The sequence below is a fragment of the Schistocerca serialis genome, chromosome 2 (genome assembly GCF_023864345.2).
Source record: "Schistocerca serialis cubense isolate TAMUIC-IGC-003099 chromosome 2, iqSchSeri2.2, whole genome shotgun sequence".
In the NCBI taxonomy this organism is placed as follows: domain Eukaryota; kingdom Metazoa; phylum Arthropoda; class Insecta; order Orthoptera; family Acrididae; genus Schistocerca; species Schistocerca serialis.
In genome coordinates, this window is record NC_064639.1 from 388,708,736 (window position 1) to 388,725,590 (window position 16,855).

General features: G+C 38.9%; 2 long non-coding RNA genes across 2 annotated transcripts; one reads left to right on the top strand and one right to left on the bottom strand.

The window, feature by feature from the left end:
* The first annotated feature begins 1,468 nt into the window (after positions 1–1,468).
* Positions 1,469–2,131, top strand: LOC126455561 (uncharacterized). Its single transcript, XR_007585335.1, has 3 exons — positions 1,469–1,526; positions 1,681–1,791; positions 1,951–2,131. It is a non-coding gene; the product is annotated as an uncharacterized LOC126455561 (long non-coding RNA).
* An 11,670-nt stretch (positions 2,132–13,801) lies between these two features.
* LOC126455562 (uncharacterized) lies at positions 13,802–14,924 on the bottom strand. Its single transcript, XR_007585336.1, has 3 exons — positions 14,401–14,924; positions 14,170–14,295; positions 13,802–14,073 (listed from the first exon to the last, which is right to left on the bottom strand). It is a non-coding gene; the product is annotated as an uncharacterized LOC126455562 (long non-coding RNA).
* Positions 14,925–16,855: the final 1,931 nt, after the last annotated feature.

Below are 16,855 nucleotides of genomic sequence, written 5' to 3' on the forward strand. Positions count from 1 at the left end.
TATTTACATTCCTTTACATCGTGTTACTATATGTGCATTTAATGCATCCGCATTTTATTTTACAGTCATGCATACATCAGTTATGAGAGATTAATATTTTCCTAGGGAGAAACAGAGAAAAGCATTTGCATCAGGATTTTATTTTACGCTTGCTGACTTAACTATGCTTTGGCGCCGCCTCCTGGGGGAGGGAATAAGGAATCCTATTCTACTGGTTTATGGATTACTAAGGAAACGCTATTCGTCCTTTCTTAAATCACTTGTCAGGGAACTCCCTTTTCACGGAACAGAAACGTATTAACGACTAATGTACTATATGCCATTGTGTTGCTTGTAATTGTTTACGTGTAGCTTTGTGTTCGTAACGCAAAAGTTTTTGCTTTACGTCATGCCTACCTCTTTACGATCATGTGGAAATGTAGTTTATATTCGCATGTGACGCGATATGAATTGATTAGTTTTGTTTTAGGTCACATGCCTCCGTGTTTATATGCACTTTGTAGTCAGTAGGTACGGGTAAATGTTTTGTAGTTGCACTGCGACGATGTATATTCTTACTCTTCATTTTCTTGATGACTAAATATACACATAGACATACTAATAACTAAATCATTTCTTTGAGGTGCGGCCCGTTTTTTCATTTGGTACCTGTAACACCCGTCGTAAATCTCTTCTTCTGCGCCGTGTCGATGCACTGGTCGCTGCAACACAAAAAAAAATTTATAACTAACTTAAAAACTAATTGTGTTTCGTAGCTTATAGGCCACGCATATACACGGTCATCACATTCGCTTGCAGACGTTTCTCATATTTCATTCATATTTGTTTATACACGTATTTATTTACTTGCATTTGTATTCCTTTTATTCATTTACCCTGCAAAGAAAGTTACTTTGATATCTCCTACGGTATAGTATCCTTTTGTTAGCTGACACGTCCTGTATGTTTCGTTGTAATGATTTCTTTTAATTCTAGTTACTATGTATATAGCCTGTTTTAGTATTGACGCAACTTCGCATGTTGATATAAATGTAATATTATATTCCTTCGTTCCCTGATAGTAAATATAGTTGTTAAGTGTTATTATTTATTTTGAAAATGGGCTTAATACTCGTGCAGCTTCGCGTTTCTATGTGGTTGCGCCGCGAGGATAAGCCTAAACAGACACATCATTGTGGTCCAAAACCACTCGGAATTGACGTCAAAATGCCGTATACGCAAACGCGCTGCACGCTTGTCAAGTATCGAGATCCGTGGTCGAGTCGAGTTAGGTGAACCGTGAAAGTTTTCGGACCACACTGGAGTGTATGGGCTAAACTGCGATTTTCCGATATCAGTGATTTCTGTGAATGCTACTTTTCAGTATCTGTTATTCTTAACTGTGATTTGTCACAGTTAAGAGTCGCAGTTAAGGACCATAGGTCGTGTATCCCTCCGCCACTGCGATTTCTGCGACCTACCACCGTATGAAAAAGTTACACCTGTCAACACAGAAAATTGCATCTCAACAAACCTGTCATTGGCAAGTATGTTTTACGTTTTTTCTTCCGTTGGCTTTAATTTTGTATTAAAGAAACAACTGTGAAAATATTAATAGTGTAATTAATATGTAAGTAGCCGTACAGTACCGTAATAGTTCGTATTTAGAAAATGAATTCTAACATACTGTTATGTTCACAGGTACCTGAACTACATTTCAGTCACTCAGTAAAGTGATAAATCAAAATATCATTGTCAACAGATCTGAAGAAATTGCCACTGCGTCTATAGACCGTTTTCGTCAGACGAGAGGTTAGTTTCTAAGCGTTTCGATGGACTTCATTACTTCAGTGAGATCGTTCTTGCAAATGTGATATTCATTATAGCAAATATTATCAATCTACTCTGTCAATTATATTGCTAGTAATTAACGACAGCAAAAATTGTTTAATAATCCTTGTGTATTTGCAGACACAGTTCTGACTCTGATTACTGGTTGCTGTACGTATCTATCCACATCAAGGCTGTTGAGAGAGACTCGTGAAGATTCAAGACAGCTCTTAGAGGATTTGCAGTTTAAAAGTGAAATAATTGTGAAATAAGTGTGTGAATGTTTAAACTGTGTTTTATTGAAATTGCTGTGCGATTTTAAAGGAATAATAAATGTCAAATACAGTGAGTGAATAATGAAAATCTTGTTACTTGATATTTTCAGGAGAAAAAGGCAATGTTGCTTCTTATTAATATAATACATTTAGAGTCACAGCAGTACTTGACCAACCATAACTGATGCTGAATGTGCATGTCGTCATATAATATGAAGGGCTTATTTCAATAGTGGTACAAGTCCATTACCTCCACTTTTCTGTCTATACTGCTTCTGAAATTAGTGATCCAAACAAACATAAATAAAGGTTCATCTCTAGCAAGAAGCCATATGCTTGAATATTTCTGGTATCTCAACCAGATTTTTCAGCGCTCATTTAACTTTACGACTCTGTGTCTCAAAATGAACAAAAATGGACTTGTACCACTAATGAAATAAGTCCTTCATATGCAGACACAGCACACCGATCTCGTGAGGCCCAAGGCTCTCATAACGAAGTACGTACGTCGGTCAACAGATAACACTAGGAAAAGTAACTGCGGTTTTTAGTTGCTACTTGCGACTCTTAGTTGCGATTTGTCACAGAAATCGCAGTTTGACTCGGTAGCGAATAGCGTAGTATGAACTTTGCTCAACGGATGGCAGTGCTAACTGCGCTTTTTAGTTGCTACTTGCGACTCTTAGTTGCGACTTGTCACGGAAATCGCAGTTAGACTCGATACCGTATCGCAGAGATGGACGTAGTAAGAACTTCGGCCAACAGATGGCACTGTTAACTGCGCTTTTTAGTTGCTACTTGCGACTCTTACAAGGGAACATCCCCATCGCACCCCCCTCAGATTTAGTTATAAGTTGGCACAGTGGATAGGCCTTGAAAAACTGAACACAGATCAATCGAGAAAACAGGAAGAAGTTGTGTGGAACTATGAAAAAAATAAACAAAATATACAAACTGAGTAGTCCATGCGCAAGATAGCCAATATTAGGGGCTATGCGAGCTCGGGGGCGCCGTGGTCCCGTGGTTAGCGTGAGCAGCTGCGGAACGAGAGGAGTTCAAATCTTCCCTCGACTGAAAATTTTACTTTCTTTATTTTCGCAAAGTTATGATCTGTCCGTTCGTTCATTGACGTCTCTGTCCACTGTAATAAGTTTAGTGTCTGTGTTTTGCGACCGCACCGCAAAACCGTGCGTTTAGTTGACGAAAGGACGTGCCTCTCCAATGGCAACCGAAAACATTTGATCGCATTGTCATAGGTCAACCGATTCCTCCACAGGAAAACACGTCTGATATATTCTATACGACACTGGTGACAGCATGTGCGTCACATGACAGGAATATGTTGTCGACCCACCTAACTAGTACACTTGGAGAATGGGTAAAACGATTCTTCTACCTTGCCCGATTTAGGTTTCTTGTGGATGTGATAATCACTCCCAAAAAGTGATGAAAACATAAAGAGTATGTCACATAAACTGAAAATAAACAGTTAAATTTTTCACTCAAGGGAGGACTTGAACCGAGGACCCCTCGTTCTGCGGCTGGTCGCGCTAACCACTCCACTGTGCCAACTTATAACTAAAACTGAGGGGGCTGCGATGGGGAGGTTCCCTTGTTAGTTGCGACTTGTCACGGAAATCGCAGAAAGCAGTGCTAAATTCGACCAATAGATGGCTCACGTCTTTGAATGTGAAATACTACTTGCGACTGCTAACTGTGACTGAAATCGCAGTTAGATTCTGTAAAGTTGCTACGCTATGAAGCTTTCCATAAAGCATGTTAAAACGTTGGTCAGTTGGTACGTGTCTGCTGAGTCGTCCTGAAACGAGTGTGATCCGCTGATATGTGACCGTATTGTGAAAGAAATGTGGCTGTTATCGCACGTACACCGTAGCGGAGAAATGGAAATGTAGTCATAAATTACGTAGAAGTAAATAAATCGTAGGGATTCTCAGCTTATCGGATTTTACCTGTTTCTTGACCATGTTGTGATTGATCTGCTTATTCTGTTGAGGACCAAATAGGTAAAATAATAAATGCAGTATTTCCATTACACATTCCATAAACCATCATGTATAACCGTTGAGAGAAGCTAAACATTGCCATTGCTTACGAGAAATAGCATTTGTTGTCGAGTACGCAGCTCATACTGGGGGAAAAAACAAACTGTTAAGAATAGTGGCGTGATAAGACTATAAATTTTCATTTCCTGGGATACGTAAGATTCCAGTGCAGTTATAATGAAATATTGGTTTACCAAGAGCTGTTACTTTTGTTAAAAAAATATATATGTTTTCTAAATTTATGCCTCACAGGAAGTTAATACCTTTTGCCGTCTTCTCAGTTAATTGTTAATACAACTTTTCAGAAGAAGCCGGCTTTGTTATACACTCCTGGAAATGGAAAAAAGAACACATTGACACCGGTGTGTTAGACCCACCATACTTGCTCCGGACACTGCGAGAGGGCTGTACAAGCAATGATCACACGCATGGCACAGCGGACACACCAGGAACCGCGGTGTTGGCCGTCGAATGGCGCTAGCTGCGCAGCATTTGTGCACCGCCGCCGTCAGTGTCAGCCAGTTTGCCGTGGCATACGGAGCTCCATCGCAGTCTTTAACACTGGTAGCATGCCGCGACAGCGTGGACGTGAACCGTATGTGCAGTTGACGGACTTTGAGCGAGGGCGTATAGTGGGCATGCGGGAGGTCGGGTGGACGTACCGCTGAATTGCTCAACACGTGGGGCGTGAGGTCTTCACAGTACATCGATGTTGTCGCCAGTGGTCGGCGGAAGGTGCACGTGCCCGTCGACCTGGGACCGGACGGCAGCGACGCACAGATGCACGCCAAGACCGTAGGATCCTACGCAGTGCCGTAGGGGACCGCACCGCCACTTCCCAGCAAATTAGGGACACTGTTGCTCCTGGGGTATCGGCGAGGACCATTCGCAACCGTCTCCATGAAGCTGGGCTACGGTCCCGCACACCGTTAGGCAGTCTTCCGCTCACGCCCCAACATCGTGCAGCCCGCCTCCAGTGGTGTCGCGACAGGCGTGAATGGAGGGACGAATGGAGACGTGTCGTCTTCAGCGTTGAGAGTCGCTTCTGGCTTGGTGCCAATGATGGTCGTATGCGTGTTTGGCGCCGTGCAGGTGAGCGCCACAATCAGGACTGCATACGACCGAGGCACACAGGGCCAACACCCGGCATCATGGTGTGGGGAGCGATCTCCTACACTGTCGAGGGGACACTGAATAGTGCACGGTACATCCAAACCGTCATCGAACCCATCGTTCTACCATTCCTAGACCGGCAAGGGAACTTGCTGTTCCAACAGGACAATGCACGTCCGCATGTATCCCGTGCCACCCAACGTGCTCTAGAAGGTGTAAGTCAACTACCCTGGCCAGCAAGATCTCCGGATCTGTCCCCCATTGAGCATATTTGGGACTGGATGAAGCGTCGTCTCACGCGGTCTGCACGTCCAGCACGAACGCTGGTCCAACTGAGGCGCCAGGTGGAAATGGCATGGCAAGCCGTTCCACAGGACTACATCCAGCATCTCTACGATCGTCTCCATGGGAGAATAGCAGCCTGCATTGCTGCGAAAGGTGGATATACACTGTACTAGTGCCGACATTGTGCATGCTCTGTTGTCTGTGTCTATGTGCCTGTGGTTCTGTCAGTGTGATCATGTGATGTATCTGACCCCAGGAATGTGTCAATAAAGTTTCCCCTTCCTGGGACAATGAATTCACGGTGTTCTTATTTCAATTTCCAGGAGTGTACATTTAAGGGGTAGTTGTTTGGCTACATATAGGACAGCTAATCTTTTATATTAATAACAGTTTCTATGATCATACAAATGAATTTTGATCACGCAAAAGCGGCCTTAAAGGATCCTGTAAGAAACCTCCAAGGGCAACATGAAATTCTTTAAAAAACTACTTCCTGTGTTCATTATACCACAGTTAAATGTGTGTTGTGCCATGCAGTGTCGCACAAAAACTGTATATGATTTAAGAAGAATGGGTAAATAACTTGACTGTATAAGAAACAAGGCAGTTTGCTATGGGGTGCATAGTTCACTCCGCAAGAAAGAAGAGTAAATGACAGGCTGTGTTGCAAAGAGTGTTGTCTTAAACCTTTCACATTATTTCCATTTTCCTGGCAATTTAACTATGCACACTTCACAGCTGAATGAAATATTTCATTTTGTATATGAATCCAGCTCATGCGGACTTTCTTCTCATATGGCTGTTACTTCAGTTTTGGAAAAATTTACAAACAACAGAACGCTATGAAGCTTTCCATAAAGCATTCTTGTAAACATTCTTACTGTGAGAGCATATAAAAATTTGTTCTGCACCCCTCCAGTATCACAGTACATCTACATTTTGTACCATATAATGCAGAGTAACTGTAGGTTTGATTCAGATGTTCAAATAATGAGAGATGTAAGGTATTTATTGTGCTACACAGTTTTGATTAAGAAATTGTCTCCAGAAAACACTTGTTTTACTAATGCTAATGCATCTGGTATCCTTTAAATAATGACAAGATAGTCTGATACACTACAGTCTGACAAGATGACCAAATTTAAAGAGACTACAGTAACAGCTATGTTACATTAACTGTGATTAGGAAGACAGGCTACTGTTTGCCTTACAGATAACGGTGAAGGAAAATCATTTCTGCTGCCATCCGTAAATTAAGTAGCAGTCTGACTTCCTATTGAGATAAATCCATATGTTATTTAAACTTGATGTTGATGCTGTGATACATACAGGTTCTGAATTTTGAAAATTCCAGTAACACTTCAAATTAAAGTAAATGAGACATTGGTAACAAATGCATGTAGTGTTGCAAACTTCTTAAATAGGTACGGTACTTTGTATCTGTTACTGACAGCTTGAAGTTATCAGGTTCAGTTAACAGTGCAATTGAACATCTGAGACCACTCCCTACAAATAACTTCAGTAAAATGGAAATGACACTCACTTCTCCCCAAGTAGCAGCATCCATCATAAAATCCTTAAAGTATTCTAGTGAAGTTTTTCAAAGTGTATTCATGTGAGTTGAGTTGGACCTCAAATTATTTGTGTAATCAATCTCTTATCAGTGGAACATTTCCAGACTGGCTAAAATATGCCTAAGTTAAGCCTCTGTACAAGAAGAGCATTAAAGAGATACTATCAAATTATTGATCATTTTCACTTTTGCTGGCGTCTTCAAAAATATTTGAAAAGGTTGTGTCTACCATCTTCTTAAGCATCCGACTGCAAACAATATATCATCCAAGTCACAGTTTGGGTTCCTTATGTTTACTGATATAGAGAAGGGTATTTGCACATACAGTGGGAATAATTCATAAGAAAACAAGTTAGAGGCTACTGGCATTCTCTGTGACCTGTCAAAAGCCCTTGACTGTGAATCACAGCTTTCTCTCAAGAGAATTAGAATATTGTGATGTCACTGGCAGTGCTGCAAAATGGTTAGAGTCTGACCTAACTAAAAGGAAACACGGGTGTCACTGCAAATACATGCAGAGTAAGCAAATAGTCTTCATCTGATTGGGAAGTAATTACATGTGGTGCTCCTCAAGGTTCCATCTTGAATCTGTTGTTTATTCCTGTCTACAGTAATGACCTCTCATCTGTTAAATTGCCAGATGCTAAGTTTGTTTTGTTGGCACATGACCCAAACATTGCAACAAATAGCAAGTCAAGTACAGATTTAGAAATTGCTACTAATCAAATTTTCACTGACAATAAATGGTTTAGAAGTAATTTACTGTCATTAAACTTTGGAAAGACCCAATATATGCAGATAAGAACCTGTAAGAAATTTGTTTCCAGGATGTGTATAATGTACAAAGCATGCAGATAGAAGCAGTTGACAGTGTTAAATTTCTCGGGTTACAACTCAGTAATAAATTCAGTTAGGAAGGGTGTGAACCACAAAATTGCTGAAGCACCCAAACAAGTTTGTATTTGCAATGGGAATGATGTAGGAGATAGAAAGAAAACTTGCTTACTTCATTTGCTTTCATATTTTGAGGTACCTCGTCAAACCGAGCAAAAGTTTTTAGACTGCAGAAGCATGTAATAAGACTCAGTTGTGTTGTAAATTCCATATAATCATGTACAAATATAAGCAAGGAAGTGGGTATTCTAACCAATGCTTCAGTATATTTATCCCTTAAAGAAATTGGTTGCAAATAACATGTTTATTTCCGAACAATAGCTCAGCACATAGTAAAATACTAGGAACAATAAGACCTATAATTGCTTACCTTGGTCCAAAGAGGAGTCCAGTTTACGGGAACACACATTTTCAATAAATTGCCAGCCCATTAAAAAGTTTGTTTCAGAAACAGCACAGTTTAAACAGAGCTTGAAAGATTTTTAGGCAGGCAGCTCCTCTATAAATGAATATCTTAACAGGGACTGTTAGACCAGCTTAAGTAAAAATGTCTTCGATTTGGTTTTACAACAGTTAAGATTAGGAGCTGTGTGTGTGATAAATTTGTTAAAAGTGCATAACTGTTTCATTCTGAGTGTATTAATTCTGTAAACATTGGCAGTCCCAGTTTATCTGTTATGTATTCACATATCTTTAAAAGTCTCCTGACATGTGAACATGGAAGTGTTATATTCAGATGGTCTTTGTTTATGTTGTACTTTGATATATTCCATATCCAAGAAACCCATCCCATTTTTGGGTCTATAGAATGAGAACTGAATCTAATGTAGTAAAATCCATCTGAGGATGTTAAACATGGCTTCAGTTATCAGCATAGATGTGTAGCCATTTCAGTTGCTAAGATCAGTACTTAAAGATACCAGTGATATTTATTATGGGTTTATTATGTTGACCATACCTGTGTACACCCAATTCAATTGATAAGCAACTCATATGGCTATAATTTATATGTAAAATATTGTCAGGATAGAACAATTCTCATATCCAATCGCTCAATGTACACTACTTTTATGTCAGGTCTTTCGTTCCACTGTTGAATCTTCGAATTGTGTGTAATGAACTGGCAAGAGCTACAGACAGTGCCATGATATACAGCCAAGCATTTTAAATGCATGTTGAATCAGAGCTTGAAGATGATATTGATTAGTTAAAAACCTTTGTTGAATTTGTATACCGTTACTTTAATATTTCCATTCCCCTCAAAACATTGGTAATACAAATCACAGTAAGGATTGTACACTAAATTAATTCCTCTGCAACAGGAACAAGACCCCTTTAAACATACATCTGCAAGTTGTGGTTTCGCCTTCTACAATACTTCACTCCCGGTCTCACTCCCTTCCCAAGGACTGTACACTTTCATGTCTTTACACATTACTGTTACATCAGTGTGCAAATTTTAGTCTTTGTATTTTATCCTTGCTACCTTCAGAATTTCCTAGTGTATTGTCCAGCCAACAGTGTCAAAAGCTTTCTCTATATCCTCTTGTAAGATTTTTCGTAGCACCAATACTGCCTCATGTGTTGCTACTTTTTCCCAGATACCAAAGTAATGTTTCCTGGAGTCAGTTGGCACCAACCAGCTTGTCCACTATTCTTTACTTAATTTGTGTCAAACTACAACCATGACTTGCCACACTGATAGTTCTGTAATATTTCCAACTTTCAGTGCCTGGTTTTCTTGGAATATGAATTATTACTTCCTTCTGAAATGTGAAGGTTTTTCACTTGTCTCTAATCTTGCGTACCACATGGAATAGTTCGACTTGGCTGTCTGTCTGAAAGATCTCCACAAATGTGAGGGAATGGCTACTCCAGGTGCCTTGTTTGGGTGCAGGTCTTTCATCACCATGTGAAATTATTCTCTTAGTCTATCTTCCACCTAGTCTTCATCTGTCTCTTATAATATTGTACTCTAATTTCTCTTGTTATAGTAAACAGTTGAAGTAAGAGCCCGTATTCCAACTTTACTCTTTCGATGAATTTTATACACGATCTGATGTACCTTAGGTTAAAGGTAAGTTAAACAATCACCATTCTTCCTGCTACAAAAAAAATATTCAGAAAGAATATGTACAATCTGAATGCCTTGACACAGTGTACTTTTTGGAAAGTGGTCCATACATGAAAGTAGTTACCAGTCCTTTGTGCATTTAATAAAGTTTTTTCTGCTCTGTTCATATAACACTAAGGTTTTTGGTTAGTCTATCTCTACAATAGGATGCAACTGGCTGAAACATCCAGAAAGGATATGGAAAGAACTTAATCCAACGAAAGTGACTGCTTATGGCAACCTTTATACTTTCGGGGAACCCTGCCTCCTTTTCACGAGTTTGTAAATGACTTTTTTCTTAATCTTCCTTAATGTGGCACTAATCAACTCTTCCATCATAACAGTTACCAGCAACAACAGAGTGAAACTGAAGTAAGGTTGTGATACATAAGGAATATCAGTCACACATGTTACCTATGTGGATTGCTAGTGTTTGTAACAGAAGCCTCTTTAAGAAATTTAATAAATCTAAAAGGAAAACTTAGCAGCAGAGTGCAAAATCACATGACATTCAAGGCAAAGGTTTCTTAGTTGCATGTGAAACATACCTTGAAGAATATACTTTGCTCCTGCTGAACTAAACCAGTTAAAGGGCTCAAAGTTGTACTGAAGTATCACCATTATGTAGTACTACTACTGAATGCAGCCTGTTTTGTCGGCTTTGGTGAATAATAGTCAGTAAAAACCTTACTAATTTATATGAAGCTGGTATCTGTACAGATACCATTGGTGATCTTGCAGCTCTCGAAGAATGAAATTATAATGAAATCCAGACCTTTAGCCGCTTACAGGTGTTGATAATTAGGTATATTCTGCACACAATTTCTGATCTGTTATTGCCACATTTCCCATGAAATGATAATATCTTACACACACACACACACACACACACACACACACACACACACACACACAACTCAGGTCACCAAGCTACAGGATTATTATACAGAAACAAATAATATAAATATCGATCTATTTTATTGGGCATTTACATATGAGTTCACCTTACCACAATCAATGTTAAAAATATTACATGAACATAAATCCATCTGCCACACAGCAAAAAATAAGCTTAAATGGATAATTCAAAATTTAACTTGACACAGAATAGCCTTAAAAAATTGAAATTTTATCAAGTGTCATCAGTGAAGAACTAAACATTTTTAAGTGTTGACACATGAACTGCAATCCAACATAATGGGTTACAAATACTCAGTTTAAGAATAGAAAACATTTCTCCAACTACAGTTTTACTTCACTTGGCTCACACTGGAAGGAAATCCTAGGTTTACCACCTGACAGTGGATCAATACTGTGGCTATGGCAATCTCTTCCACAATCACCAACTGAGGAACTGTTTACAGTTTGTACAGAAAATTTGAAAACTGTTTTTCTTATCAATCAGGGCACTCATTTCTAAAGCACCTCCTTCAACTGTCTCAAAGATAGCTGATGATGATGTCGTGTGACAAGGGGCTCCCGTCGGGTAGACCGCTCGCCTGGTGCAAGTCTTCCGATTTGACGCCACTTCGGCGACTTGCGCGTCGATGGGGATGAAATGATGATGATTAGGACAACACAACACCCAGTCGCTGAGCGGAGAAAATCTCCGACCCGGCCGAGAATCAAACCTGGGCCCTTAGGATTGACAGTCTGTTGCGCTGACCACTCAGCTACCGGGGGCGGACTCAAAGATAGCTGAAAGACTATCTTTCTGCTTCTCCAGCAAATCAGCACACACACACACATGCTAACAATAGCTTGTAAAGGAAATACAAATTCAGGTGCACGATGGAATGACATCACACAGCCAATAATTTGGCTCTAGATACATTTATTGATAATTTCACTGGGACACACATACCAGGTCTAATGAATACTACGTTTTACCCCACTGAAAAAAATTATATTCACACATATTGGACCTTGTAATGTACAAATAAAGCATTGTTTGACGAGACTAGATTGCAGAATCGTGCTGACGAGTGGCACAAGGAATAAAGCAATCACATGATTTATTACAAACATGGTATAGGTGCCAATGGAGGAGTGAAACCATCACTTTTTTCTATCAGAGCTGTTAGCAAAGAGATGTTTTGAAGAAGTACAGGGATAGTTGTTATATGCAACATACAAAACAAATGATGTGCCTTTATTTTTTTATAGCCGTAAAGAGTAATGTGGGTTATTTGGTTTTCTTTATCATTCAAGTTGAAAATGCGAGATCCATTCATGAAGCACTAGCCATTTTCAAGGATTGGAATCCCATCTACTGGGTTACTGATTTCTTATAGTCTGAGATAAACGCAACTGATCAAGCATTTCCTCAGACAAAAATTTACTTGTGCCTTTTCAGTCTGAAACAGGTTTGAGGAAGATGGCTGAATATATACCAAATGACAAAGAGATTTCTGGGCATGTGGCAAGAAATTTCAGAATCACCAACAGAGAATTAACAGATCATACAGAAGAGATAGTGAGGCTTCTCAGAGAAACAAATATGCATCACTGTACGTTAAACAGCAGTGGCTATTGGTACATGAAAAGAGAGTGGAAGCTTATGAGGACAAGGGCAGTTTTGATACCATTGACATTACAAGTGGAGTTGAAGCCATGACAAGATTGTAAACTTTTTTTTTCCTAAAATGGAATACAGATGGGACCTTGAATGGGGCTACTAGGGATATAAGAAATAAATTTCTTCCAAGCCTAATTAGAAATTACTGTCTGCAGAATTCTGCCATCAAATCATAACAGAGATGTTCCACTGTTTTTTCATTTATTTATTTATTTTTAAAGCAAGTTTGTGAAACATGTCATGCAGTGATATGCACCAGGGAAAGTTGAGTTAACTGCAAGATTAGCGGATGTGAAGTTGGACAATGTTTTGTATGGAGAGTACAATGTTCAAAGACTGTAATTATGTTGTATGCTTTGCTCTACCAAACTGCACATGTGAAGATTTTGAGATGTATAAATACCTATGCAAGCATTTCTGTGCAATCTTTGTTTTCTATCCAGAGTGGGGTTTTGATAAAATACCAGAAAGCTGCAGGAATAGCCCATTAATCTGTCTTCACGAGATGTACAGGTTTGGTTTCAGAAATGTGTCTGCAGTAATTTCACATGAAGACAGTAGCAATGAGGACACAGTTGAGGAAACACATATAGAGCATCACACTGATACCTTAACCATTTCTTTGCAGCAATTTGAAGTGAAGGTGTTGTTCAAACAGGTTTATAATCTCACATACAACTGTATCAACAGTGAAACATTATGAAAAGTACTTGAATCACTCAGCAGCTGTGTGCCAGATTTGCAGTTAGCTAACCCTGAAATTTGTGGTCTCCCCACAGCTGTGCCATCAAATTCCCAACAATAATATTAAGTAAGGTGCCATTACTTTTACAGGGCCTGGCATAAAGACCCCTCTCATTGTAATGTTCATATATTTGTGCCTTAATGGATAATTAACTACTAAGGAATAGATCACATGGAGGTCATAGCATTCCATTTGAAGGATCAACCAATAAGAGCTATCTAAAAAATAAAAATAAGGGAGATCTTTATGCCAAGTTCTGTAAGCAAACTTTGTCACACATTTTAATTTTTAAGTAGCAGTAGTGAAAAATATTTCTATGTGGAAAGTTAATAAGGTAGTTGTATTGACCGTGATTTGTATTTCCTTTAACCAAGCAACAATGTCTACTTCTCATTACAAGAAATTCTTGGATTGTTGAGAAACTGTTCAAAAATTACAATCAAGTTGCAAACATTTATGTGCCACAACAAATGGCAGTTTGATACACACGTGAAACACTATATGGATTGTTTTCCTTCAGGAATACTATCAATCTTCCAAGATATCCTTGGAATATAACAGTCTTGATGCAATCTGGTGTGAATTTTCCCATGGACTGAAGGCCAGAAATCCATCATAACTGAACCTAACAAATAAATTAACAACAAGTAATTGAGTTATGCAACATGAAGACAACTGATACACATGTTTTCAAGGCAGAATTCCAAAATTTAGTACTCACTTCTTTTGGTGCCCGATGACATTGCTCACTAGCTGCAATGCCCATAACTACTTTATAACTGAATTTAATAAACATTACTGGTATTCCAGTAACAGTAATTGCTTCTGTGTGGTATCTGCAGAAACTCTGCAAAGTTATTAAGAACATTAGAACCAAGGTGGTAGATATCCAATATGTAGGTAACTGATACACATTAAGCTTCCAAAGCAAATAAAAAAACTCAATACTTACTTCATTTGGTCCCAATGACATTGCTGACCAGGTACCATATCAAGGAAACACTATACTCTTCTGTCAGAGTGATACTGGGCAATCTCACTTGTTCATTAACATGGCAGTCTTTATCTTTTTCTCTGTTTCACGTGAATCGCTAGACATGTATTGAAGCAAGTGAGAGCAAGTGCATTCTTACTTGGAAAAAGAAATGCAAAATCTTTCCTCCATCAGTCATACGACATCTCAATATATATCTTATTTATTTTTTCCAACTTTTCAACTCTCAACATTGTCCCATATTTGAATTAACCTAATTTAAAGTTAAAATCTTTTACTTCATATTTTTAAAAGTTCACAAGTTCTACACTACCATCTAGTTTAATTCCTCAGAAAAATCTTTTCTCTGATGAACAATGAAAAATCCAGGATGGAATGTAATAATATTATGAAAAGGATAGTTGTTGCTGCTCACCAAATAGTGAAGATGCTGAGTCACAGAAAGGCACAACAAAAAGACTGTCGGACTTATCTCTCGGGCAACAAGGGCCTTTTCAAAAGTGCGCACGCGCCCACTCACTCACAAACACACACACACACACACACAAATGTAGCAACTATCCTTTTTATAATACAGGGTGATTCAAAAAGAATACCACAACTTTAAAAATGTGTATTTAATGAAAGAAACATAATATAACCTTCTGTTATACATCATTGCAAAGAGTATTTAAAAAGGTTTTATTTTCACTCAAAAACAAGTTCAGAGATGTTCAATATGGCCCCCTCCAGACACTCGAGCAAAATCAACCCAATACTCCAACTCGTTCCACACTCTCTGTAGCATATCAGGCGTAACAGTTTGGATAGCTGCTGTTATTTCTCGTTTCAAATCATCAATGGTGGCTGGGAGAGGTGGCCGAAACACCATATCCTTAACATACCCCCATAAGAAAAAATCGCAGGGGGTAAGATCAGGGCTTCTTGGAGGCCGTCCAGAACTTTTCCCTTTGCACAAACACCCATTCTCTGTAAACTGTTTATACCAACGTTTAATACACCACCTATCAGGAGGTTTAACACCATACTTCGTTCGATATGCACGCTGAACAACTTTCGTCGATTCACTTCTGCCGTACTCAATAACACAAAAAGCTTTCTGTTGAGCGGTCGCCATCTTAGCATCAACTGACGCTGACGCCTAGTCAACAGCGCCTCAAGCGAACAAATGTACAACTAAATGAAACTTTATAACTCCCTTAATTCGCCGACAGATAGTGCTTAGCTCTGCCTTTTGTCGTTGCAGAGTTTTAAATTCCTAAAGTTGTGGTATTCTTTTTGAATCACCCTGTATTTTATCTATTGCTACTTCGAAATTCAAATGTGCAACAAAGTTTAAAATCAGAGACCAACATAAAGACCTCATAGCATTCCATCTTGAGGATCAGAAATGACGGAGCTTACTTGTATTTTACATAGACAAAGAGCTATCTAAAATTCAAATAAACAGTCATTTCTTACCCTTCAAATGGAAAGTTATAATGTGTTTAAGACAGATCTTGTAAGGCTTTTGACATCATTCTTCGCTATTGTTTGGAAGTTGATGGCACTGCTAATGGGAGACCACCAACTTCAGGATTTGCTAATTGCAAATCTTGCACACAGTTGCTCAGTGATTCAAGTACTTTTTGTAATGTTTCACTGTTGCTGCAGTTGTATGTGAGATTATAAATCTGTTTACACCTTGCTGCAAACTGATGCAAAGGAATATTCTGGATTTGAACAAGACCATCTGTATTTGCTGCCTCGACAGCCTCCTCAACCTCAGCTGCTTCAACTGCCTCCTCAACAGCTTCGTCACTACTACTGCCTTCATATGAAATTACTGAAGAGCCACTTCTAAAGCCCACCCCATACATTTCATAAAGACAGATTAATGGACTAGTCTTATAACTTTCTGGCATTTTATCAAAACCCCACTCTGGGTAAAAAATAAAGATTGCATAGAAATACTTGCATGGGTATTTATATCTCCGAAAATCTTCACATGTGCAATCTGGTATATCAAAGTTTACAACATAATTACAGTTTCTGGACTTTGCACTCTCCACACAAAATGAACCATCCGATCTCCTACTCACTGATCGTGCAGTTAACTCAACTTTTGCTGATGCATATCGCTGCATGACATGTTTCAAAAACTTGTTTGTTTTTTTATGCAAAAACAGTGGAACATCTTTGTTATAAGCTTTGATGGCAGAATTCTGCAGACAGTAGTTTCTAATTAGGCTTGGAAGAAACTGGTTTATTATAACCTTAGTAACCCCTGTTAAACTCCTGTCTGAATTGTGTTTATGGAAAAAATGTTTTACAACCTTGTTCATGGCTTCAACTCCATTTGTAGTGTCAATAGTTGCAAATCTGCCCTTGTCCTCATACGCTTTCACCCATCTTTCACATACCGTTAGCCATT